We start from the raw sequence: 26,782 nt of genomic DNA, 5'->3' as shown, positions 1-26,782 counted from the left end.
GAGTCAACTCGTCAAGCAGAAACCAACGGTTGACTGCCAATGGCGAGTCAACTCGTCAAAAAAAAAAAAAAAAAATTTGATGGTGGGACGTTGATCTAACCCTTTTACATCTCCTATATAAATATTGGAGCCACCGAACGTGTACAACCCATTCCACCGACCCACTAAGTGGCGACAGTGCTCTCCAGACTAGAAAAAGCCGAGCCAAAACTGCAGGGGAACGCGCGAGGAAACCATTCTCATACTGTAAAATGGATTGGCGAAAACGCTTTCGCTTTCGCGCATTATCGCGCTGGGAGCTGGCGGTGGGGGATTGCAAATTTGCATAATAGATTATGGGTGCAACACACTTTGAAACACCGGCAGAAAGCCCACAATCGCACGCAGCTTCATTGCAGCTGAGCTCACAACCGAAACGAACGAGCCCCATGCAGACTCGCCCAAAGAGCAGCCGCCAGCAGCCAGGCAGCACAGACAGGCAGAGCCTCGCTTGTACCGCTGCAGCCACGGAGGGAGGAGAACACACACGGAGGGAGGAGTTTGAAGCAGAGGGGGGTTTCCTGCTGCTATGGAGGAAATTACTGTTCAAAACTATTGTTTAGATGTCTGACGTCTTACGCCAAAAATAAATGGTTAAAGTGACTGTTCTATCGAATTTCACAAAAAGCCATTTATCTCAGCTTAAATTTTCAGACGCTGAAACCATGCTGTATTCTACTGCTAATGCCTACATAACTACTAACTCTACAAACTAACTCTTTTAGACAGAGAAAGCACACATTCTATTAGTTCTTTTGAGATAATTTGTGTTCACAAAATCTTAGCAGAAAAGAATCCTCGGCTCTTGAAAGATGAAAAGATGAAAAGATTCAACTTAATTGTAACCGTCAGAGATTAATAGAGTCGTATCGAATACATTCTATATCGCTCTGCATTGAATTTTAATTGTGCCCCTAAAATTCTTCATGTGCTTTTTATTTGCAATTAGTATTATTGATAAATTTATCAATATATCGTACATATCATGATAAAAAAATTGCCATATCGCCCAGGCCTATTCCTGCCCAGGGACTGCCTAAATTAGCTCTATAGACCTTATTCGATTGATGTGACTCACGTACGGGCACGCCCACTGCCGCCATGTTGTTGACATAGCGCGGCAGCTCTCAAGTGACAGCCTATGTAAGAGCAGCGTTTATAGGAAGCTAGCCGCCGTTAGCGTTACCTGTATCATTCCTGTTGTGTTCGGATGGTGACCTGCGTTAGGCATGGCTGTAGTAAGGACAGCAATAAAGTCCCCGTGGTTTGTTTCTATCTCTACCGTCCACAGACGTGAAGGGAGCGAGACGGAGGATACGTCAGCAGCACAGGAGATGTGTGTGGATAGTTAGGAGAGAGACAGGTGAAACTTTCTGACAGCTCCTCACAGCAAAGTCTGTTCACCTCGTTTTTTCTTTTGTTTATTATTACAGGCATTAACGGCAGCATACAAACAACAACTCTGGGGTTTTTATTGCTGTCATCACTATCGCTATTTTGTAATGGAACAGAAACGACAATAAGGCCGTTACTATAGTTGTCAGCTGCAGGACGGTATGTCAACAATATGGCGCTGTCCGGGGTTAGCGAATAAGGTCTATACAGTTTTGTCTTTATTGTTTGACTCTTTGTTTCTCCATCAGTTGAGGCTACATTACAGTGTTCTTGATGCTGTGGTGCAGCAGGATAAACACCATCCATCAAGGCAGGCTGATGTTTGCACCTCTAATTCAAACAGGAAAGTCAGACGCGCGCTGAAAAATGACATTCCTTATCGAAGGGAGTGTGTGTGTGTGTGTGTGTGTGTGTGTGTGTGTGTGTGTGTGTGTGTGTGTGTGTGTGTGTGTGTGAATGTGCTTGGGGGAGGTGACATGTTGTGTCTGTCATGTCGTGCTCCCATCACCCACCCCGGCTCTCCCTCTCTGACCTATGACACACGACACGCATACACATTATACACACACACACACACTCCATCCATGACACACACACACACACACACACACACACAAACTCACTTAATCTCTGATGCACACACACACGCGCACACTCACACGCGTGTGTGTGCGCGCACGCACGCACGCGCACACACACACACACACACACACACACACACACACACACACACACACACACACACACACACACACACACCCAGCGTCCAGGTGCAGAGTGTCCCACTGATAAAGGCCCAGCAGGTCAGAGGGAGTGTAGGTATAGGCCCGTCTGTCTCTAATAGACGTGTGTGTGTTAACATGGGAAGTAACACGGCTGGACATGTAAACATTTACCCTCCTGCCTGCAGGGGGAGACTGATGGCTGCTCTGCTGCCTGCACTCTGCCTTTCTTATCACCTTCACTTCATTAGCCTCTGACAAGCTCAACGCAAATGGCCAAAGTGACATCACTCACTTTGCACCGCATCTCCTCGCACGATGCTGGAACATCTCCCCGCACGATGCTGGAACATCTCCCCGCACGATGCTGAAACATAAGCAAGTTCCAACATGAGATACCCGTCATCTTAACACCATTCCATTACAAAGAATCAGAATAGAATCAGAATAATAAGAATACAACCAATGTACATTAAACATAGCATAACCAACATAACACTAGAATATATTGAAAAAAATATATATGAGAATAAAAAATGTGCAAACATGTGAATTTACAGCATACCAGCATGCAGAGTGTGCAAATTAACAGCAGTAGCACATGCAGAGAAACATATCAATATGATTATTTATTATTTGCCTAATGCAGTGTAGAAATGTATTGAACATAATAACGAAGAAGATTCACAAAAATCCTTTTACTGTACTGAACATAGATCTACATTTTAAATACATATTTTAGAGAAAGTAAAACTGAACTTTTTTAAATTCTTCTTATTTTGTATCTGAGGCAAGCAGCAATCGGGAAATGAAACCAGTCATTTCCAATAGCGACTTTGTCTGAGGAGATAATGAAATAAAGTCATCAGTGCATGTTGGCTCGGACCAAGCCAAACATTTGGCCAGCATCCTGAAAGATGGGACAGATGCCAGGATCTCTTTGCCCTCCGAACAGAGCGTCCCTTATGACCATACACTTTTCATAAACTGCTGGGGTTGCCAGGTCAGGCCTGTGTCTGTGAGCACTGATTCATTCATAAACTGCTGGGGTTGCCAGGTCAGGCCTGTGTCTGTGAGCACTGATTCATTCATAAACTGCTGGGGTTGCCAGGTCAGGCCTGTGTCTGTGAGCACTGATTCATTCATAACCTGCTGGGGTTGCCAGGTCAGGCCTGTGTCTGTGAGCACCAATTCATTCATAAACTGCTGGGGTTGCCAGGTCAGACCTGTGTCTGTGAGCACTGATTCATTCATAAACTACTGGGGTTGCCAGGTCAGGCCTGTGTCTGTGAGCACTGATTCATTCATAACCTGCTGGGGTTGCCAGGTCAGGCCTGTGTCTGTGAGCACCAATTCATTCATAAACTGCTGGGGTTGCCAGGTCAGACCTGTGTCTGTGAGCACTGATTCATTCATAACCTGCTTGGGTTGCCAGGTCAGACCTGTGTCTGTGAGCACTGATTCATTTGTAAACTGCTGGGGTTGCCAGGTCAGACCTGTGTCTGTGAGCACTAATTCATTCATAACCTGCTTGGGTTGCCAGGTCAGACCTGTGTCTGTGAGCACTGATTCATTCATAAACTACTTGGGTTGCCAGGTCAGACCTGTGTCTGTGAGCACTGATTCATTCATAACCTGATGGGGTTGCCAGGTCAGACCTGTGTCTGTGAGCACTAATTCATTCATAACCTGCTTGGGTTGCCAGGTCAGACCTGTGTCTGTGAGCACTAATTCATTCATAACCTGCTTGGGTTGCCAGGTCAGACCTGTGTCTGTGAGCACTGATTCATTCATAACCTGATGGGGTTGCCAGGTCAGACCTGTGTCTGTGAGCACTAATTCATTCATAACCTGCTGGGGTTGCCAGGTCAGACCTGTGTCTGTGAGCACTGATTCATTCATAACCTGCTGGGGTTGCCAGGTCAGACCTGTGTCTGTGAGCACTGATTCATTCATAACCTGCTGGGGTTGCCAGGTCAGACCTGTGTCTGTGAGCACTGATTCATTCATAACCTGCTGGGGTTGCCAGGTCAGACCTGTGTCTGTGAGCACTGATTCATTCATAACCTGCTGGGGTTGCCAGGTCAGACCTGTGTCTGTGAGCACTGATTCATTCATAACCTGCTGGGGTTGCCAGGTCAGACCTGTGTCTGTGAGCACTGATTCATTCATAACCTGCTGGGGTTGCCAGGTCAGACCTGTGTCTGTGAGCACTGATTCATTCATAACCTGCTGGGGTTGCCAGGTCAGACCTGTGTCTGTGAGCACTGATTCATTCATAACCTGCTGGGGTTGCCAGGTCAGGCCTGTGTCTGTGAGCACTGATTCATGTTTGGACACTGGCGTTTCGTACTGCTGCTCGGTCACACCGCCCCATTAAGATATCATCTGACATCACGGAGGGGTCAAAGTTCACCTGGTGCAGAAAGGGGATACCTGGGATTGGGAGGAATGGGTCACGGGAGGTAACGAGGTGAGAGGTGGACGGGGCGAGCAGAGGGGGGGTGTGGACGGGGCGAGCAGAGGGGGGGTGTCATTAGCTAAATTAATTTTTCTTCAGCTTTACGAGGTGCACTTACTTGCGGTGTGGAGGGAGAAAAGTCAGAACACCATCTCTCCCCAGACCTCATTTCCTGATCGACTCCCCACGCTACACCTAGAACCCGCGACCGCGCGTACAGCACATGATGTGTGCGGTGTAGCGCGCTGGTGTCGGTCCAGTCCGCCGCACTCCGATTGTGTTCTTTACGACCAGACGGAGAAATAATATGTGGAATGCTCACGATGAAAGAGTTTTGTCAGCACACTGCGAGCACAATAATGGAACATGTTTTCTAACCACAAGCCGCATGCCACAGTTTAACAAGGATTCACACTTTGTAAATAATACACACACACACACGCACGCGCGCGCGCGCACGCACGCACGCACGCACGCACGCGCACGCACACGCACACACACACACACACACACACACACACACACACACACACACACACACACACACACCTCACCTTGAGCAGAGACTGAAAGTTCAAAACACTGGTACTGGCCTACAGGGCAGTACACCTGACAGCCCCCCTGTACTTACAATCTATGGTCAGGTTCCAAACCTCTCACCGTTCCCTCCGCTCCTCCACCAGTGCAGGACGCCTCGCCCCTCCTCCACTACGGGGCCTCAAAAGTCGCTCATCCCGATCGCGACTCTTTTCGTCCCTGGCACCTCAATGGTGGAACAAGCTTCCACCTTCGGTCAGGACGGCTGAATCACTGCCGATCTTTCGGAAAAGACTAAAGACTCACCTTTTCAGGCTCCATCTGGGCCCTTCTTGAACTAAATTCTTTCTCTCTCTCTTAAAAAACAAAAAAACAAACAAACTTCTAAACTAACCTAAACTAAACTTGTACCACTGTTCCTTCAGAAGTTGTAGTTGTCAGACTGTGTTGCATAGTTGATTGCTCTATTGCTGACAAAAATGTGTTATTGTAAGTTGCTTTGGATAAAAGCGTCTGCCAAATGACGTAATGTAATGTAATGTAATGTTCATAGGAGCATGTGAAGAGCGCCATGTGTTGAGGTTTTGTTGTCGGTACAGTTGCCATGCTGAGCTGCAACTGACATTGCCCACTCATTAACCAAGGAGCGGGCAAATGAGTCCATCTTTTCTCCATCATATCTTTCATATAGAAGCAGATGAGCCAACTGGGCTAGTCTGTCACCCTGTCACCTCTGTCTCCCACGGGGACTCTCCAGCAGCACCGCCCTGACCAACTGGACAGCGCGCCCTGGGGGCCCGGGACGCCTATTTAATTGACCCCTGCGTGAATGAATGGGGAAGGCGAGAGGAGCGCCGCCCTGCTCGTCAATAATTTGGGAGCCGCGTATATTATCTGATCGATTATCTATTGATCCAGCGAGAGTCATCATCATCAGGGGGGGCGCGTCCCACTCACATTATCCCATCGCGCCTCCATCCACTGATGGATGATTACTAATCAATAGGAAACAGTTTGAGAGAAATCCCCCGATCGGGACGCCGTGCAGGCGGGATTTTATTTCCCGATACTTCTTGAAATAGCCGTAAATCTAATTATTTTATGAGGCCGAGGCGCCCCGGGCAAAATCACGTTTTATCCTCCAGTGGGTATTTCACCTCGGTCTTGGCACGGCTGGGTATGAAGAAGCCACGTACCAGAACGGTAAACCGCTGCTTAAGCTGGGAATGTTTATGAATAAATAATTAGCGGAGCAGAGTGGGGGCGGGGGGGGGAGTGGAGACCCGGAGAAATGAGTGTAATATTTACGGCGCTGCTGGTAAGTGTGAAATATCACCATGACGACCACACGGGGGGTGCGGCCTCTTCATTTGGATAAGTGATCAGAGAGTTGGGGATGAAATAGTGGCGGGGCGGGGAAGGGGGGGGCTGCCAGGCACCCTGCACGCCGCCCACTAGTGGCTTATCCTGGCGGTTGATGAAGGCGACCCATCCTCTCTCATTACATTAGCTCATGAACTATAGGGCCAATTAGAAAGATTAAAATCATAAAAGCGGCCCCGCGGGCCATCATCCCTCTTCTTAAGGTTTAAGCAAAGTGATGTTGACCACGTGGGCACACATGTCCCCATTAAAGCCTGATAACATGAAGCTCTTCTTCAGGTGTCTCTCCTGGTCCCTCCGTGCCCTCGCCTCTTCAAGGACAACCCGCATGGCCCTAAAGCATGTCATGTAATTAACCAAATGACTGAGGCAACCTTTAACGCTGACAGGATCATGTTCCACGTGTCACATTTCTACAATTTGTAGCTGGTTAATTCCATATTTAATTTCTGCTTGCCCTTGGATTCTGTAAAGCAGCGACAGCCATTTGCGACAAGTGTGTGATGTGTGTGTGTGTGTGTGTGTGTGTGTGTGTGTGTTTGCAAAATGGCGCGAGCTTCAGCCAAACGATCCGTCGTGCCTGCGACCGACATAAACACGCTCCCAATCCCTTCTCCTGTGGGCACGCTCCAAAGAGGTTCTCCTGTGGGCACGCTGCAAAGAGGTTCTCCTGTGGGCACGCTGCAAAGAGGTTCTCCTGTGGGCACGCTGCAAAGAGGTTCTCCTGTGGGCACGCTCCAAAGAGGTTCTCCTGTGGGCACGCTGCAAAGAGGTTCTCCTGTGGGCACGCTGCAAAGAGGTTCTCCTGTGGGCACGCTCCAAAGAGGTTCTCCTGTGGGCACGCTGCAAAGAGGTTCTCCTGTGGGCACGCTCCAAAGAGGTTATCCTGTGGGCACGCTGCAAAGAGGTTCTCCTGTGGGCACGCTCCAAAGAGGTTCTCCTGTGGGCACGCTCCAAAGAGGTTCTCCTGTGGGCATGCTCCAAAGAGGTTCTCCTGTGGGCACGCTGCAAAGAGGTTCTCCTGTGGGCACGCTCCAAAGAGGTTCTCCTGTGGGCACGCTCCAAAGAGGTTCTCCTGTGGGCACGCTCCAAAGAGGTTCTCCTGTGGGCACGCTCCAAAGAGGTTCTCCTGTGGGCACGCTGCAAAGAGGTTCTCCTGTGGGCACGCTCCAAAGAGGTTCTCCTGTGGGCACGCTCCAAAGAGGTTCTCCTGTGGGCACGCTCCAAAGAGGTTCTCCTGTGGGCACGCTCCAAAGAGGTTCTCCTGTGGGCACGCTCCAAAGAGGTTCTCCTGTGGGCACGCTCCAAAGAGGTTCTCCTGTGGGCACGCTCCAAAGAGGTTCTCCTGTGGGCACGCTGCAAAGAGGTTCTCCTGTGGGCACGCTCCAAAGAGGTTCTCCTGTGGGCACGCTCCAAAGAGATGCATTTCATTTAATCTGCGTGAGAGCCCGGGGGGGTGTGTGTGTGTGTGTGTGTGGGGGGGGGGGGGGGGGTCAATCACACACTCGTTACACTGGCACCATAAGTGGCGAACCATGCCAAGAGCGATGCTCCTGGAGGCCGGTGCCATGCCCGAGGCCCCTAGCTGTGGCAGCTCCTGGAGGCCGGTGCCATGCATGCATGTGGACTCCGGGCCTGTGCCAGTGTGTGTGTGCAGGGCAGACAGAAGCTGCTGGCCATATGGCTGTGTGGTGAGGGAGTGCCAGTGTTGTGCCGCGGGTGATTCATGGTGCTGTCTTCTGTATGGCTGCCTGCCGCACACAGCAGTGCGTTCAGAGATGACTGTCATGTCATGTTCATGTCTGTGATGTCTGTAAGAGCCCTCCGGGGGGCGGTGTCGGCAGGGGGGGGGGCGGGGGGTGCAGGCAGGAGGTGGTGTGGTGAGAGGAAGAAGAGGGGGACAAAAGGCTGACTCTGAAAACACTTGGAGCTACCTTTACCTCCCACAGCTGTGCCTCAAAGAAGCAGGGTCGATCTGCCCGGAGACGACCTTTAACCCCGCGTCTTATTGGATGACCGTCAGTGTCCACTGCAAAGACGTTTTTATCAACTTTTGTTCCAAGGATTGCCTCATTGTTGAAATGTCTTCCGGAGACATATTCAGGTTTGTGCTGCTTTTGGAAAGCAAATGTCATCAATGGAACATAAACGGTCAATTCATAGATATAAATAAACCAGTAAAAACTCAATTGCTTCTATATGAGACATTCACCGGTCAGCCCCGCTCTACTTACAATCCCTGGTCAGCTTCCAAACATCCCACCGTTCCCTCCGCTCCTCCACCTGCATGGCTCGCCTCGCCCCTCCATCGCTACGTGACCCCGGTGAACGCTTGTCTCGTTCAAGACTGTTCTCCTCCATGGCTCCGCAATGGTGGAATGAACTTCCCCCCTTGGTCATGCTGGCCGAGACACTGCCGATTTTTCGCCGGAGACTAAAAACGTACCTTTTCGGGCTATACCTGGGTCCCTCCGGAATCGGTTAACCCTTATTGATTATATATGGTTTTAGTTATGTTTTCATTGTTTGTATTTCTCTGAATGAATTGTATTGAAATGTGATGTAAGTCGCTTTGGATAAAAGCGTCTGCCAAATGAAATAAAGTAAAGTAAAGTAAAGTATATGAGACATTCACTCATGTTACATTTAACCTTACAGTTCACCTGTCCAAAGTCCAAACCTCAGTCAGCCCCTAAATAAAAAGAATGTGCAAACTAGAGTGCTCCAGTCTTCTTACTTTGGCTACATGCCCAGGTCAAACCTTTTTCTATATATGTTCCTCACTGTTGAGCACCAGGACTCCTCTTCTGTTCCAAGCTTGGCTGATGGGCGCTGGGTGTCTCTTTGGACATTTAACCTTATGTTTGCCTCCTGATAAAGCCACACCATTACGACAAAATGGCTCCAATTCATATCAGTTGTTTTGTCGTGCAACAGCACAGTGAAGACATCTATAGGCACTTTTCACAGCACCATTTTGAGGTGGTAAAGCAGGAAGAAAAGGAGGTGTAACCAATAACATTAATGAGGGCCCTGGCACTGGAACACCTAAATGGAATGGAACCATCATTAACTCATTGAGTGCCAGCCACTTTTGGAGAACGGACGCTCCCAGTGCCAGAGTTTTCAGAGCGTTTTCAGTGATTTCTCGAGGCCCACAGAATATTGTGTGATATTACTATGTAAACACCGAACACGCAAAAAGAACAAGGAGACTCTATTGTATCATCAGCAAAAAAAAGTTTATTGATACCATTTTCCGTTCTTTAGTTATGAGCCGGAGAAGATAGGTTGTTTTCAGCGTTTTCAGGCATTTCAAATTATAAGCTGAGATATTCAGCCTTTTGTGAAATGCAGCATTTCAAGCACATTCACTGACTCTAGATACGGTAATATTTTCTGATGTAGTGATGTGGTGTAGTTGTGTCCTGCCCTGCGTGCCCCACCCCCCCTCCCCCCCTCAGCTGAAAACTCCTCCCCACACTAGTAACACACAGCCTCGCACCAAGCGTCTCTAGGAAGCCTGGGAAGCGCCGCCTCCCAGGCAGCGCAACATGGAGAAGCCACACGCGGACTGCAGTGAAAGGTTTGGCTTTTCAGTGTCGCGCTGCTGCTTTTCTAGCGGCTAATCATGTGGAGAAACTATGCTGACAGACAGACAGAGGCAGAAGGACTCAGTTGTGTGCGCGGATTGACTGTGTTCGCACGCACCGTCAGTTGCAGCCAGAACAATCTACATGGCTCTGGATTGCAGCATGAGCGGGTTCTCTTTCATCAAGGCTAATTCAGGCTGTGTATTCCTGACATTTCTGTAATCTGGAGAGCACTGTCGCCACCTAAGGGTTCTGTAAAATAGGTTATAGACCTCCAATAGCTACTATAGTTGTACAGGAGCTGCGGAAGGCTTTGATCGACGTCCCACCGTCAAAAAACGCATTGGACGTCGAAGGACGTCCGTGGCACTCTACGTCACTATTTAATTGGACGTCGAAGGACGTCCATGGCATTCAATGAGTTAATGGTATTGGTTACAGCTGCTTTACTTCCTGCTTTACCACTTTAAAACAGTTGCTGTGAAAAGAGTCTATATAAGGTCATTATCAGTTATGTATGATTAATGGGAACTGGTTGAAGAGGACCTTTAAGATGTTTCATAGGTTTAATAGCCTCTAAAACCATAAACCTCTTACTGAATGTATATTATACAACAAGCGAAAAAAGCAATCTCATTGGTCAACTAGACATTTAGAACGTGCTCAAATGAAAAAAAATGCCTCTTCACTAAAATATGAATCCCCCATTTCCACAGAATGAATCATTTTGTTGTTAATTTGAGGGAAGTCTAGGACTAAAGTCAGTTGGTCCTGGTGAACTTCTTGGGCTGTCAAATGTTTCCAGGACTATCTGAAAAACACTAAAGCAAGCTGTGGATTTATAACTCTGTTCAGTCTCCATGTTACTAGATGCTCTGGCATCCTCCATCAGCAGCTGCTGTCAGTTGTTAGCGCTATAGCTTACATGTGGAGTTTGCCAACGTAGTGGCTGAATCTGTACATGGAAAAAAAAATTCAGATATCAGAACAAGATTGAGCTATCACAGCAGTTTGGTGTTAAGATGTGTTGCGTTTATTCAGTTTTGGGAAGCTGATCATGACCTTTAGAAAGCATTAGCTCAAGTTGGCTACTCTGACTCTACAGGGACTAGTTATCGTCTCATGTTGCTATAGGTCTTTACTAAGGGTCTGTCTTATTGCTGGAGTAGTAAACTAGGCTTCATTACACAGGAGTCTATACTGGACATGACTAACTGTTTTCCAGTTATAGTCAGACCCCTTGTATTTACAGGGAAACACTAGCAAAAAGTTTGTATTGGTTTTGAGAGTGAATTCCCCCACAATATGAATATGTTTTGTCTATAAATATTTGTTGATAACCGTTGTATAATCACAATATTACACGGGAGGGAGGGTGTGCTTTACCGTCATTGTTGGCACTTCAGTGAAGCGTACAGACCGAGGCTAAAGCACCCCCTCTGGTGTTTGAGTCACACAACTGCAGCTGCTGAGGCATGAAACTGCATGATGGCATGGGCAACTCATCTGGATCAAAAGCCTGGACAGGAAAGACACACAGCCTGGCTCAGTTTGTTTGGAGTGAACTGGTCAGTCAAGGTCTAAAGTGGATAATGGAAAATGATGTAACTGTATAACTGATGTAACTGTAACTGATATACAGTACCGACTCAATGGCTTTTTACTTATAGTTTATTACAACAGGGTCTACCTCTTTTAAATGAGAGAATATGGGCATTTGGGAGTGTAAAATTAATGAGCTCAAAAATGAACTAAAAAATTATCCCAAATGCTATGCAACCACTATACAATCAATTTATACACTCATTAACACAATTACCATTGCTGCCATTTCTCTTTTCCCTATTGCAGCATTGTAATTCTCTCTTATTGAGCCTCCAACCACGGGAAACGGGGTCAGGTCTGACTCATAATTTCCCATTCTTTCTAGGGTTCTTCCTCTCCTGGCTCTCCCAGCCTAGAGGCAGCTGTCCAACTCTTCCTCATTTTCTCCTCCACTCTGGTCACCTGTAGCGTGTCCCCCCCCTGGAGGACATTTTGGACACGGCACACACTTTACAGGGTGATAAAGCACAATTAAGGCGAAGGGAAATATCGGGACACTTTTCACCTCACTCAAGTCACAAGTCCCTATTAGCAATAGAAAATGTAATGTTCTTTCAAAATGTCAATATGCGTCAAAATGGTCTTCATGTAATACATTTCTGGATAATGTAATAAGATCACATTGTTCATTAACAAACAATTATAATTATCTAAGGGAATAATCACTTCATAAGTTAAAATTATGTAATAATTGTACTCTAATGTAATAACTCGTGTTTTACATTTTTCTAATTTATGCAAGTTGTTACATTGTAAGTTAAAATTATTACATCACGGGTCAAAAATATGTCACAACAACCTTTTATGAAGTTGTAAAAATTGGCAAGTAAATAATGTGATATCTGACATGTTATTACATTAACAGGTTTTATCACATTTGACTCATTTTGTTAGAGCCATTTCTAAGGACATCCATATCATTTTTAGTTTTAATGTTAGTTGTTTGGCAGCACCTGGTGGAGGGTTTTGGTACTGCATGTAAAGAGCACAGCGTCACCTGACCCACAAATCGTGAACCCCGAAGGCAGGTGTGCTCAGGAAAGAGTTGGATTGTGGAAGACGCCACGGAGACAGTCTTCAACCACACGCTCCTCTGTGTTTTTGGTGATTTTGCTGGGTTTCTTCAGTTTGATGGTCTATTTAATTTGGGGAAAGTTTGTTTTGTTGGTTTGGGATTTTGATTTAGTTTTTACGATGCAAAGCCAAGCCCGAGCAGTTTGCCTCACTTCACTCAATCAATAATAGCCTACAGTACTACGATAACGCTACCAGCCAAACCACCACCTGGCCAACGACACTAGTACACGTACCACCGTGGATGAAGAACATCAACCAGTGAGTAGCCCAAGCTAACCAAACACAAGTGAGTAGCCCAAGCTAACCAAACACAAGTGAGTAGCCCAAGCTAACCGAACACAAGTGAGTAGCCCAAGCTAACCGAACACAAGTGAGTAGCCCAAGCTAACCAAACACAAGTGAGTAGCCCAAGCTAACCGAACACAAGTGAGTAGCCCAAGCTAACCGAACACAAGTGAGTAGCCCAAGCTAACCGAACACAAGTGAGTAGCCCAAGCTAACCGAACACAAGTGAGTAGCCCAAGCTAACCGAACACAAGTGAGTAGCCCAAGCTAACCAAACACAAGTGAGTAGCCCAAGCTAACCGAACACAAGTGAGTAGCCCAAGCTAACCGAACACAAGTGAGTAGCCCAAGCTAACCAAACACAAGTGAGTAGCCCAAGCTAACCGAACACAAGTGAGTAGCCCAAGCTAACCAAACACAAGTGAGTAGCCCAAGCTAACCAAACACAAGTGAGTAGCCCAAGCTAACCAACACAAGTGAGTAGCCCAAGCTAACCAAACACAAGTGAGTAGCCCAAGCTAACCAAACACAAGTGAGTAGCCAAAGCTAACCAACACAAGTGAGTAGCCCCAGCTAACCAACACAAGTGAGTAGCCCAAGCTAACCAACACAAGTGAGTAGCCCAAGCTAACCAACACAAGTGAGTAGCCCAAGCTAACCAACACAAGTGAGTAGCCCCAGCTAACCAACACAAGTGAGTAGCCCAAGCTAACCAAACACAAGTGAGTAGCCCAAGCTAACCAACACAAGTGAGTAGCCCAAGCTAACCAAACACAAGTGAGTAGCCCAAGCTAACCAACACAAGTGAGTAGCCCAAGCTAACCAACACAAGTGAGTAGCCCAAGCTAACCAAACACAAGTGAGTAGCCCCAGCTAACCAACACAAGTGAGTAGCCCCAGCTAACCAACACAAGTGAGTAGCCCAAGCTAACCAACACAAGTGAGTAGCCCAAGCTAACCAACACAAGTGAGTAGCCCAAGCTAACCAACACAAGTGAGTAGCCCAAGCTAACCAACACAAGTGAGTAGCCCAAGCTAACCAACACAAGTGAGTAGCCCAAGCTAACCAACACAAGTGAGTAGCCCAAGCTAACCAACACAAGTGAGTAGCCCAAGCTAACCAACACAAGTGAGTAGCCCAAGCTAACCAAACACAAGTGAGTAGCCCAAGCTAACCAACACAAGTGAGTAGCCCAAGCTAACCAACACAAGTGAGTAGCCCAAGCTAACCAACACAAGTGAGTAGCCCCAGCTAACCAACACAAGTGAGTAGCCCAAGCTAACCAACACAAGTGAGTAGCCCAAGCTAACCAAACACAAGTGAGTAGCCCAAGCTAACCAACACAAGTGAGTAGCCCAAGCTAACCAACACAAGTGAGTAGCCCAAGCTAACCAAACACAAGTGAGTAGCCCCAGCTAACCAACACAAGTGAGTAGCCCCAGCTAACCAACACAAGTGAGTAGCCCAAGCTAACCAACACAAGTGAGTAGCCCAAGCTAACCAACACAAGTGAGTAGCCCAAGCTAACCAAACACAAGTGAGTAGCCCAAGCTAACCAAACACAAGTGAGTAGCCCAAGCTAACCAACACAAGTGAGTAGCCCCAGCTAACCAACACAAGTGAGTAGCCCCAGCTAACCAACACAAGTGAGTAGCCCAAGCTAACCAACACAAGTGAGTAGCCCAAGCTAACCAACACAAGTGAGTAGCCCAAGCTAACCAAACACAAGTGAGTAGCCCAAGCTAACCAACACAAGTGAGTAGCCCAAGCTAACCAAACACAAGTGAGTAGCCCAAGCTAACAAACACAAGTGAGTAGCCCAAGCTAACCAAACACAAGTGAGTAGCCCAAGCTAACCAACACAAGTGAGTAGCCCAAGCTAACCAAACACAAGTGAGTAGCCCAAGCTAACAAACACAAGTGAGTAGCCCAAGCTAACCAAACACAAGTGAGTAGCCCAAGCTAACAAACACAAGTGAGTAGCCCAAGCTAACCAAACACAAGTGAGTAGCCCAAGCTAACCAACACAAGTGAGTAGCCCAAGCTAACCAACACAAGTGAGTAGCCCAAGCTAACCAACACAAGTGCGAGTTGTATCATGTCATGGCATCTGTGGGTGGCTGTAAGCCGCAATAGGATGAATCAGCGTGATGTCACTTGATACCCAGAAATGCAGAACCCCGCGGCAGTTAATAGTATGAGTTGTGCCAAACAAACGTTAATATCTTAAAAACTATACATGACGTCGCTTATATTTTGACATTCTGAGTGAGAGCAGAAGTAGCTCAAGAGTTTGATGTATAATATATGCATGTCGTGTTAAAGTTGTGTGAACTGTCGCAGTTTTTAAAATGTAAACAGAGTCAAGCCGGCTAGAGTCAGAAACACAAGCCTTGTGCCACTTGGGCTCCATAGGGTTCCATTGCCGTTGCCACCCACCCAGTGACGCGGTTTGTTTTCCAAAATGCTGCTCGGCTGATCCCTCGTATACATTTATTATTTATGATTTGTTTTGGGATCATTTTATTACATTTTGACAAGTCATTACATGAGCCAGCAGTCTCTTCCCACTCAGTCAGAGGGTCAGTAGGCCACTATTGAAACTACATTTATACTTATTCCATGTTCATGAAGTATTTCTGGCCACATTGGTCTCTGTCTCTGCCTTGGTGAGCAGCCCAGAAGTGCTAAATACTCTCATTACTTCTCTATTAACATTCATTACAATGACTGTATGCACGTTTGCATTGGATGGGGACATTAAAAGAGGTGGCATTTTGGCCACTATACCGCAAAGAGCAGCCACGGAGTCGCTGACTAAATGAACCATCAATAATGTAGTAATGATACAAGAAGAACACTATGCAGCAAGGCTGCTGCTGTATTCACCTTATTCCTGGACTTACGTTTCCCATGATTCTCAGCGGTTGCCGGTTGTTGACTTCCTGTTTACATTTTTTTTCACTAGCAGGTGCTGTCAAAAAGTGGGAACGTTTGGCTTATTTTATCCGAAATGGCTAAAAATAGTAACGTTGTGTGGTTGCATAGCGGCGATATTTTACAAAAACGAGGTGAATGTCAATTCACTCGTACTGTATGGGCTTATTTTAGCCAAAATTGCTAAAAATAGTATGTGGTTGCATAGCGGCCGCTTTTGTTTTGAAGGCTAAACGTCCAAACTGGAACTCTTATTATTTGGTCATTGAACGGAGCTTTAGTGGTCTCTCTCTTTCAAGATTCAAGATATTGTCACTCTGTTGTACAATATGCACGTGTGAAATTATTGTGCTGGGGGGCTCCATTACAAGACATAGGTAGGTACAAAGTCACAACAATTATTATGATTATTTTCAGTCTCTTTCGCTATGAACGGTCCTGGGCGGAAACAGGCAACCGGCAGCTGGAAACAGGGAGGGAGGTGTCATGGAAGCTCCCACGGTCTCACCAGGAAACTCGTGAATACAGGCAATCTAAAAGCAGAGTTCCTGGTGTCCTTCCCCAGAGTGCTGGTCATAATAATGACCTTCCAACACTGACACATTATTAGCATAAGCATGTCTGCGGCGCTGAAGGGAATATGCTGTTAAGCCGTTGTGCCGTGGAGGATTCTGGGTGAATTCATTGTCATCGCCCTTTCCTTATTCGTGCCTTTAGGACCCCCTCCTGATTGACACTATTGTCTATGAAAACGCCTGGTCAGAATGCGCTTTATCATTTCAATTTAGCTGTTTCACCTCTTTGCATTGTGTTTAACTGCAGCTGGGAAAGCATCTCCTCGGCTTTGCCAGGGGGGAAATCAGTTGAATCCCAATATTTCCGCTCATTCAAGACGAGGCCTGGAGAATGGCTGAGGTATCAAGGGTGCAGACAATGTCAATGGCGTCGTATTGGCAGCATCCTGCAAGCTCGCCAAGTCTTAGCGCGGCTTTAATAGCTTTTCGCTCTGTAACAATGAAGAGACAGAGAGCTCCATAAAGACAAGCCCCAGCCAATCCTTTCTGAATCCTTAATAGGGGATGGATGCATTATAATATGACTGCTGCCATGCCAAAGTCGAGCTGCCGCGTGCTGCCAGTCAAACAAGTTGCAGGCGTTTACAGTCTGGCAGGAGTTGGGGGGGAAAATAGCCTGGAGGAGTTCTATAGTTACACTACATGTTTACTGTAGGAGTGAGGGAGCAGAAAGCTTGTTCTAATTACAGTCACTGAGGAGAGAAATATTTGCCAAACAAAGTATGTAATGTAACCCAACCTATGGGAGCCACACCCAGCGACATGTGCGTGCACAATCAAAGCACTCATGTTATTTGGCTTTATGTTTTGCATCACGCAGCACGTTTAGAATGATTAATCGGTCTGATATCTCAGGGTGATACATCATCTCGTCTACAGAGGGCGCCAATTGCTGTTGCGACTCAAGTGATCCAATTCACGCATGCATTTTTTCCCTTCTTTACATCGCACTCAATTATTGATGCTGTCGTGATTTGAAAGTTGAAGCGCTTGTGTGCAAACTCAAGGCACTGACGTGCAAGCTGACGTGCAAGATACATGCAAGATACATGTAGGAACAGGGTACAAACATTGGGCTGCAGGTGCTGGAGCTGAACAGCAGAGGCAGCGTTGCATGGCCAGCTCATGGGCTGGTGTGGTATAAAGTGTGTTAGTGGGTCAGAGGCTCACGCTGATAGAAAACATACACTTTTCACACACAAGCAGATTTGACAGATTATATGATCTTTGCCCCCTTAGATCTTGAGTCAGCACACACACACACACACACACACACACACACACACACACACACACACACACACACACACACACACACACTGCTTTGTTTAACATGAATCCATGTCTTTGAGCTGACACTGGATCCTTGATATAATATGTTTTTACACATACACCATGGCATCATAAAAAGTAAACAATGAGGAATAAATCAACACACATTATGATATAGCTTCATGCTGTATGTAATAAAATAGTCTTCCACACAGGCAAGTTGACTGGTCAGATAAGGAAGGTAAACATCAAGTTGACTGGTCAGATAAGGAAGGTAAACATCAAGTTGACTGGTCAGATAAGGAAGGTAAACATCAAGTTGACTGGTCAGATAAGGAAGGTAAACATCAAGTTGACTGGTCAGATAAGGAAGGTGCGTATTTCATTTTGCCTGCTCATTCCATTGGAGACCACAGATCATGCCTTTGCAATTTTGCCTGGCAAGTTTTGTAATAAAGAGTTGATGCTTCACTCAGTAGCCTAAATCATGTTATCTGCACTTTCAAATCTTTTTCTATGTGGTGGCAAGTGCAGTGTAACCTGTATAGCCTTAGGCTACAGGTTTACTGTCTCTGCTGGCTCGCCCCAGACCATCATGGTCCTCAGTCCTCTTACTGTACCATCTCTGCTTACCGTCTTGGTCCTCAGTGGTGTGTTGGGGCAACAAATTGCAGGAGACCCACTTCCCCGGTGTTTGTGTTGCCACAGCGAATTGCTTCACCTTTAAAAAATGGAGAGGTGACGCATCTGGACGGATGAAACATTCATCAAAGGATGATTTTTCATTAAGCACGGAGAGAGCCTCCATCAATATTTCAGTGGGCCTGCTCGTGTGTGTGTGTGTGTGTGTGTGTGTTGTACTTTATATGATGACCTCACAACGTCCTCACAAGGATTTTCAATGAAGGAAAATCTAAAGTTAGGACATCTTGACATGGGGGCGTGCCGGCCGGCGGCTTGTATGAATGCGTACCACAAAGGCTTAGTAGTCCTTTACATGATGACCGACCCAGGTTCGAATCCCACCTGTGGTCCTTTGTACCCTCCCATGTCATCACCTCTCTCTATAAAAAAAGAAAAAAGATAAAGTAAAGATAACTGTGTTGAGTTTATTGTCAGGGTTTACATTTAGGTTTGGATTCGGATGGTAAATAAAAAGTTGAGTAAATTTGTTAGTTTGACATAAACAACAACCACAACCACACATAATCATTTTCACAAAAAGTATTAGGTTAAGCCATCTAAGTAAGTTGCTCTCCCCCCCCCTCTCTCTCTCCCTGTGTATGGCTGGTAGATGGCTGTATAAGTTGCCCCCCCCCCCTCTCTCTCTCTCCCTGTGTGAGGCAGTGATTGGCTATCATGTAGAAGCATGCAGGGAAAGTTACGCCCAATTTAGCCGGTGTGTGTTTGTTGAGGCAGGCAGCGTGCGGTGCGGAGACAAGTGGAGCTGGGACTGGTTTCCACAGACAAGAGAAATAATCGAGAGGTGGGTCCGCTTACCGCAAGTTGTTGTTGATTAGCGGTTATCAGATCCCTCAGTCTGACAGTGAGTTGTATCCAGACAATTGGACTCGAGTCATAGGGACTCGGACTCGAGTCGACTCGAGTCGCAAATTTGACGACTTCCGACTCGACTCGGACTTGGAAGGGTAAATACTTGAAACTCGACTCGGACTTGGAAGAAAATGACTCGAAACTGCACCAGCTGGGCGTACGCCTAGGTTTACACGCTACGTCCGATGTAGAACTCAAAGTTACGACTAACTTAATTTTATGACTAGTGCACCCTGTATGCGCTGCGTCTGTGTATGGAGCAGGCGTAAAAGTTACACCCAAATGCGTAGCTACTCACTGACAGCTGTCTCATCTTGATCTGCGCGTGATGCGGCCGGAATCTTCTCCAAAAATATCGATCGATATGTGCTGTAAATAGACGTTTTGGGCGCAGGACCTCCGCTCGTCGGCGGGTTTTTAAAAGCTGATGCGTCGGAAGATCTTTCAATTTCTTCCTGACTTCGTCAACTGCCCGCAGTCTCCGCAGTCTGCCATCGCATTCAGTACTGATTGCACTTGTGATCAAACTGCTTGTGTTGGCGCTGTTAAATTGAGCTGTGAGAACGTTTCTATGCTTTGAATACAACTCTATAAGTTTGAGCTGAGATGGAGCTGTCTGTCAGCTGTCTCGAGCTCGTCTGAGAGAAGTGTGTTGCTTGGCAACAAGCACGTATTAACGTGAAAGCGCACGTCTGCAGCCTAAATAATCTCTGCCTTGTCATTTTTTCTAACCTGTGACTCGACTTGACATAAGCTGTGACTCGACTCGAGACTTGACTTGAAATAACATTGTGACTTGACTTGACTTGACTTGCCGACAAAAGGAAACACTTGGGACTTGCTTGAGACTCGGGACCAATTGACTTGAGACTCGCTTGGGACTCGGATCAGAGGGACTTGGACAATTGTCTGGTTGTATCTAGCATTAGATTGTTTAATTAATTGGCGCGGTAAAGTTATGCGCAAGCGGGCATTAGGGATGTTCATCAATTATCGAAAATCGATAATCGATCGTTAAGGATTGGAATCGATCCTGTGGCATTTGGATCGATTTTTTAATTATTAAAAAAAAAAAAAAAAATTTTTTTTTTTTTTTTGGACTAGGTTTGGGTGGAATTCGTTACTCCTCGCCCCACTCCATTGCACTGCCGACTAACGTGAACGTATCGATTCTGGAATAAAAGATCGATCCAAAAAATCGTGACATTAAAAATCGCGATACTTAGGTGAATCGATTTTTTCCCCCACCCCTACTACCGTAAATTCCGGACTATAAGGCGCACCGGTCTATAAGCCGCACCTTCAAAGTTGACTATTTTTTTCTTATATAAGCCGCACCGGTCTATAAGCCGCGGGTGTTTTGATGTTTAATTACCATATGTAAGGGTTCGTGCACAGAGGGGATTGTCGGAAAAGAGATGGCTGTTTGGGGAAGCTCCCATTTATTAACATTTCAACAAAACAAGTTGCATATTTGCATAACGTATTCAAGTGTTACCATTTAGTGCAATAGTAGCTACAGAACATGTACTGTGCTGTGTAAATTTAGGGGTCCTTGGCATGAAAAAGGTTGAAAACCACTGATCTACATTATAGCCTACAGTAGTACCATAACAAAAAACAAAGCTTACAGCGCTTGACGAGGCAATATCAATGGCTAAATTAAATGTGTTTTTTTTAAAGTGCAAAATAAAGTGCCTGTAACACGACAGTAAGCGCGTAAGCCTAAAGTTGCAGTAACACGGCTGCTTAAAATATACGGTAATCAGCCTACCAGAAAAGTCATTAATCCTCGTCTTCATCTTTTAGGCTAAGGTGCAGTACACGGCTGTAACCAGAAAAGTCAAGTCATTAATCCTCATCTTCGTCTTCTTCCTGCGTACTAAAACCACCAAAGTCCTCATCTTCAGTGTCGGAAACGAACAGGCTCAGGGTGGCTTCGTCAGCCACTCTCCTCTCTCCTTCGTTGTCGCTCTCAAAACCAACGAACTCCTCTTCGTCACTGTCGGAATCGAACAGCCTCTGAAGGCCCTCAGCTGGCGGCGTCCTCCTCTTCATCACGCAGCAGTCCAGCCTTTCGGAACCCGTTGTTGATCGTGGATGTTTTGACACTCCTCCACGCTGTCAGGATCCACTGGCAAACTTGAGCCTTCAGTCGGATCTGAACGGCACCTCGGCCGTCTGCTCTCTGTGTCAACACCCTGATGCCAAGGTTACGTGCTGCTACTCGATTTCCTTCTTTCCTTCTTCTTCTCGCCGCCATCGTCGTAACACAGCCAGTTCTCCATCTTTTGAAGCATGATGTTAGATTACAACGAGCTAGTTGTGTGGCTTAGCCTTCCAAAATGTTGCTGTTAGTTTTTTAGAATGTAATACATAGAATTGGGAATGTTACATTCAATTTCATTCAGACTGTCATTCAGGCTCAATCGCTGCCTTTTTCCCCCCGGAGCGAGGGAGGAGGGAGGGTGTTTTACCGTAGTGGCTGAGAGAGCGTAGTGGCACAGTGCTCCAATCAGGTCGCGAGACACATTTTTTGCAACATCATCCAATCAGGGTCTCGCTCTCGTAATGTCTGTCTTGCTCTCGTTCTGCCTCATACCAACATCCATAGATTTTGGAGGTTCCCGAGTGGCCGTTTGCTGAAAAAATCCATAGATAGAGGCTCTGCACTCTCCTGGTTTGCTTCTTACCTCTCTAACCGCTCATACCAGGTCTCATGGAGAGGGTCCCTCTCCAGATCCTGTCCTCTTACCACCGGTGTCCCCCAGGGCTCAGTCCTAGGCCCCTTACTTTTCCTTCTCTATATCAGATCTCTTGCCTATGTGATCTCTTCTCATGGCTTTTCTTATCACTGCTATGCTGATGACACCCAGCTTTTCCTTTCTTTCCCCCCCTCTGACACTCAAATCGAGGCTCGCATCTCTGCATGCCTCAAAGACATTGGTGACTGGATGTCTGCCCACCACCTCAAGCTCAACCTTGGTAAGACCGAGCTACTCTTCCTCCCAGGAAAAGACTGCCCTCTTGCAGATCTCTCCATCTCCATTGACAACACCACTGTACTCCCCTCCCAAACAGCCAAGAACCTCGGGGTGATCCTTGACAACCAGCTGTCTTGCTCTGCCAACATAGCTGCTACAGCGCGCTCCTGTAGGTTCTCTCTCTACAACATCCGCAAAATCCGTCCCTTTCTCACAAGAGAAGCGACTCAACTCCTGGTCCAGTCTCTTGTCTCCTCCCGCCTGGACTACTGCAACGTGCTTCTGGCCGGCCTACCTGCCACCGACATCCGACCGCTCCAGCTCATTCAGAACGCTGCAGCCCGTCTGATATTCAACCAACCCAAATTCTCTCACGTCACTCCCCTCTTCCAGGAGCTCCACTGGCTTCCCATCTCGGCCCGCATCAAATTCAAGACACTGGTACTGGCCTACAGGGCAGTACACCAGACAGCTCCCCGGTACCTGCAATCCATGGTCAGGTTCCAAACCTCTCACCGCTCCCTTCGCTCCTCCACCAGTGCAGGTCGCCTCGCCCCTCCTTCGCTACGGGGGCTCAAAAGTCGCTCATCCCGATCTCGACTCTTCTCGTCCCTGGCACCTCAATGGTGGAACGAGCTTCCACCTTCGGTCAGGACTGCTGAATCACTGCCGATCTTTCGGAAAAGACTAAAGACACACCTTTTCAGGCTCCATCTGGGCCCTTCTTGATCTAACCTCGTCTCTCTCTCTTTCCTTATATATATAAAAAAAAAAAAAAAAAACCCTAACCAACCTTGTACCACTAACCTAAACTTGTACCACTGTTCCTTCAGAAGCTGTAGTTGTCATAGACTGTGCTCCATAGTTGATTGTTCTATTTCAGACAGAAAAATGTGTTATTGTAAGTCGCTTTGGATAAAAGCGTCTGCCAAATGACGTAATGTAATGTAATGTAGATAAGACGCACCGTTATATAAGCCGCAGGGGCCAAAAAAGGCCAAAAAACGGGAAAAAAGCCGCGGCTTATAGTCCGGAATTTACGGTATTCAGTTGGTTCATGAAATCGCTGGGCTGCGTGCCCTCCAGTGTTGCTCCTGGCCAATCCCGGCGCCACAGGGCGTGGTTATTGCTTATCCTATGTGGGGTTAGAAATCACGCAACGAAGATAAAAGGGGGATCGTGTGTGTGTGTGTGTGTGTGTGTGTGTCTGTCTGTCTGTCTGTCGGTGTGTCTGTCTGTCTGTCTGTCTGTCTGTCTGTCTGTCTGTCTGTGTGTCTGTCTGCACACTCACTCACACTGAGTAAACTGTATTGTTGAATGTAAAAAAAAAAAGCACTTCATGTGTATATATATATATATATATATATATTTTTTTTTTTTTTCATTTGTGTCATAACGAATGATATTTACATGTCTGATGTCAATACAGTTCAAAATAAAAGAATTGAGAGCGAGTTCTGCCTGAGAATGTGTGCTTTACAAAAATTGCCTTTTCTCCTGTTTATCTTCTCATGGAGACCTTTTGGGTGAAAACAGGGTGTATATAAATGGCTATAAGTAGAGTACAGAACATGCTAAAAGCTCACTTTTTTTTTTCCTGGTGAACCCAGAGACGTACATCTTCATTTTGAGGTATTGCAAATCACTTTGGTGCTAATAGATCATTTACTGTGGGTCTTGAAAGATGAAATGAAATGGAAAGAAATGCAAATGGTGGTGGTGGAACGGAAATTGAGAAGTGTGCTGAAAAAATAAGAGCCTATTGGGGAAATGCAAAAAATGTAGTGTTGGTGTGTTTTGGTACAGGGGGGATATGTGTGGGTTGTGGGTGTCAACGTGGGCGTTGAACTAATGTTGGGTGAGGAGTATGTAGCGTTCCAGGTAATCCAGGTATTACCTGTAATGTGATGTGCAATAGAAGTGTCTAGATCGCACCTAGGAACTAATGTGTGTGGGTGTGTTCCTAGGGGGAAGGGGGGTATATAGAGCCAGCGGCCGTGGGCCGGATGTCAGTCTAGCTATGGAGCGAGCTGAGACGGTTGTTGTGTGTAGAGCTAGCGGTGTGAAGCTAGCTGCTAGGAGCTAAAGGAGCCTGTGAATAAAGAACCTGTACCAACTACAACTCTCCGTTCCTTGGCGTATCACCGATACGTTACAGTATGTAGACTGGTCCGCCGGCAACATTACTATCATTCCTCTTTTCAACTGAGCTGCAGCTAATTTAGTTTGCCATTTTAATGTGTGGGGACTACGTAAGTTAGTGTGTGCAACTAGTGTGCAGTGTCACTGGCAAATACTAACTGAAGTTCCCTACCACTCCCAGCCAAAAGTCTCCATCAAGCAATTACAGTATGTCCCAACTTTCTGCACCATCAAACAATTCTCTACTCCCAAAGTTGTTTGTGCATTAACAACCCTCTCAGTGACAAAACTGTATGTATGTATGTATGTATGTATATATATATATATATATATATATATATATATATATATATATATATATATATATATATATATATAATATATAATTTTTAGTATTATGCATAGATGTAGATGTTTTTCATTTTGTAGATGTTTTTCATTTTGTATTTTTGTACTGACTTGCAATTATTGTACCAAAATACAAACTAGCTCTGTCACACAAGGCTACTTTTAATTTTTCCTTTCTGGCTTGTTCCCACAGAAAATGGAATTCCACGCTGGGACATTATCCAATAGGTAAGACATTACCTGTGCCTTTACATATGTGTATTTTTGTTGTAATGATGTAACTTCAATGTGTCCTGAGCAGTGTTGGGCACGTTACTTTAAACAAGTAATATATTAGTAACGTGTTGCTGCCCAACAACACTGGTCCTGAGTCTGACACTCACTGCTATTATATTATATTATGATGTTTTATTTAGTGTTTCGGGACCATATCTCATGGTGATTTTACACTATAAATAAAACTGTAATGTCTGCCTTCTCTCGAATACAATGCAACTAGAGATAATACCAAATCCTCACGGTTATTAGTATTACCACAGCATTTTTAACATGTGGTGAAAAATTTCAAAAAGTACTGATAGACTCACAGAATCATTTCACCAAGGCTGCACGCCTGTGTCTTCGAGACTGTTGCTAACTTTGGTTGATGATGGGCAGAATTTACTGTGTTTTTGAAATATGACATGTAGATTGTTAGACATGTCTAAAGTAATTCCACAACACTAGCTGGTGTTTGCTGAAATGAAAAACCTCACAAAAAGACCAGAAAATGTGTCAGACTCAGGGCCATAATGTCCTACTCAGGACACAGTTCTGCAGTCGATGCTGTATAGATTGACGCTCTTTTTCTGAGTTAAAATTAACAAATTATTTACAGTTTTCTGTTGTTGTGTGTTCTTAGAGTGACTGACGTGTCAAAATGGGCTGTCAAGGATGTCATACGTTGGCTTGAGATGAATGGATTGAAGGATCATCTATCAACATTCCAAGGTTTTTAAAGGAGCTATGTGCAAAAAAATAATTGCTAGATGTCATGCTAGAGCATCAGCATCAGACAAAAACAAAAAACAGTCTATGAAACAAGTCTTCCAATGCTACTGTATCCCTTAACATCGCCCTCCTAGCTGGCTGCTGTGTGTGCACTTAGCAGGCCGCTTCCTTTTTCCATTGGACCATTCACAGCTTGATCCACAACTGCTCGCAAGCCTCACATGGACAGTCGCTGACTATGTATAAAGACGAAGGGAGGCAACTACTCGCATGCAGGAGCGAGCAGACAGACTGGCACTTGGACAAGCTGGAAAACCTGCCTGGTTTTCACAACACAGGAGCGTGGCTTCCTTCACTGCTCAGAACAGCATCACTCGCCTGGCTCGTGAAATATACTAGTGTCTGCTCTGAGACTGTGGACCTTTCTGCTGTTGTCAATTGAAGAAAAGGAATGAAGAAGAGGGAGAACAAGGAAGAGACAGAAAGACATGTTTATTTCCGTGTGATTATTCTGGACTCAACCACTCCATTTCTTCCTCTTGTGCCCGTGTGCCATGTTTGAGCTCAGAACTACACACCTGTGTGTGTGTGTGTGTGTGTGTGTGTGTGTGTGTGTGTGTGTGTGTGTGTGTGTGTGTGTGTGTGCGCGTGTGCGTGTGTGTGTGTGTGTGTGGCATTTGAGTTTCAGTCACCAAGTGTCACTTGGGAATGTTTTTGTTGACCGTTACTGTATTTTATTATGTGTTTTTTTAAGTTATTGTATTTTATCCCTATATTTAATCCCCGACATAATTGTTAGTGTCTTACCCCTGTGTGATGTATGTCTTTATTTAGCAATTCTAAAAAATAAAAAACCTTGCTTAAAAGACAGCGGTTTCATCA

Source organism: Poromitra crassiceps, assembly GCF_964638095.1.
Source record: "Poromitra crassiceps genome assembly, chromosome: 5".
Classification (NCBI taxonomy): domain Eukaryota; kingdom Metazoa; phylum Chordata; class Actinopteri; order Beryciformes; family Melamphaidae; genus Poromitra; species Poromitra crassiceps.
This window is presented reverse-complemented; position numbering follows the sequence as displayed.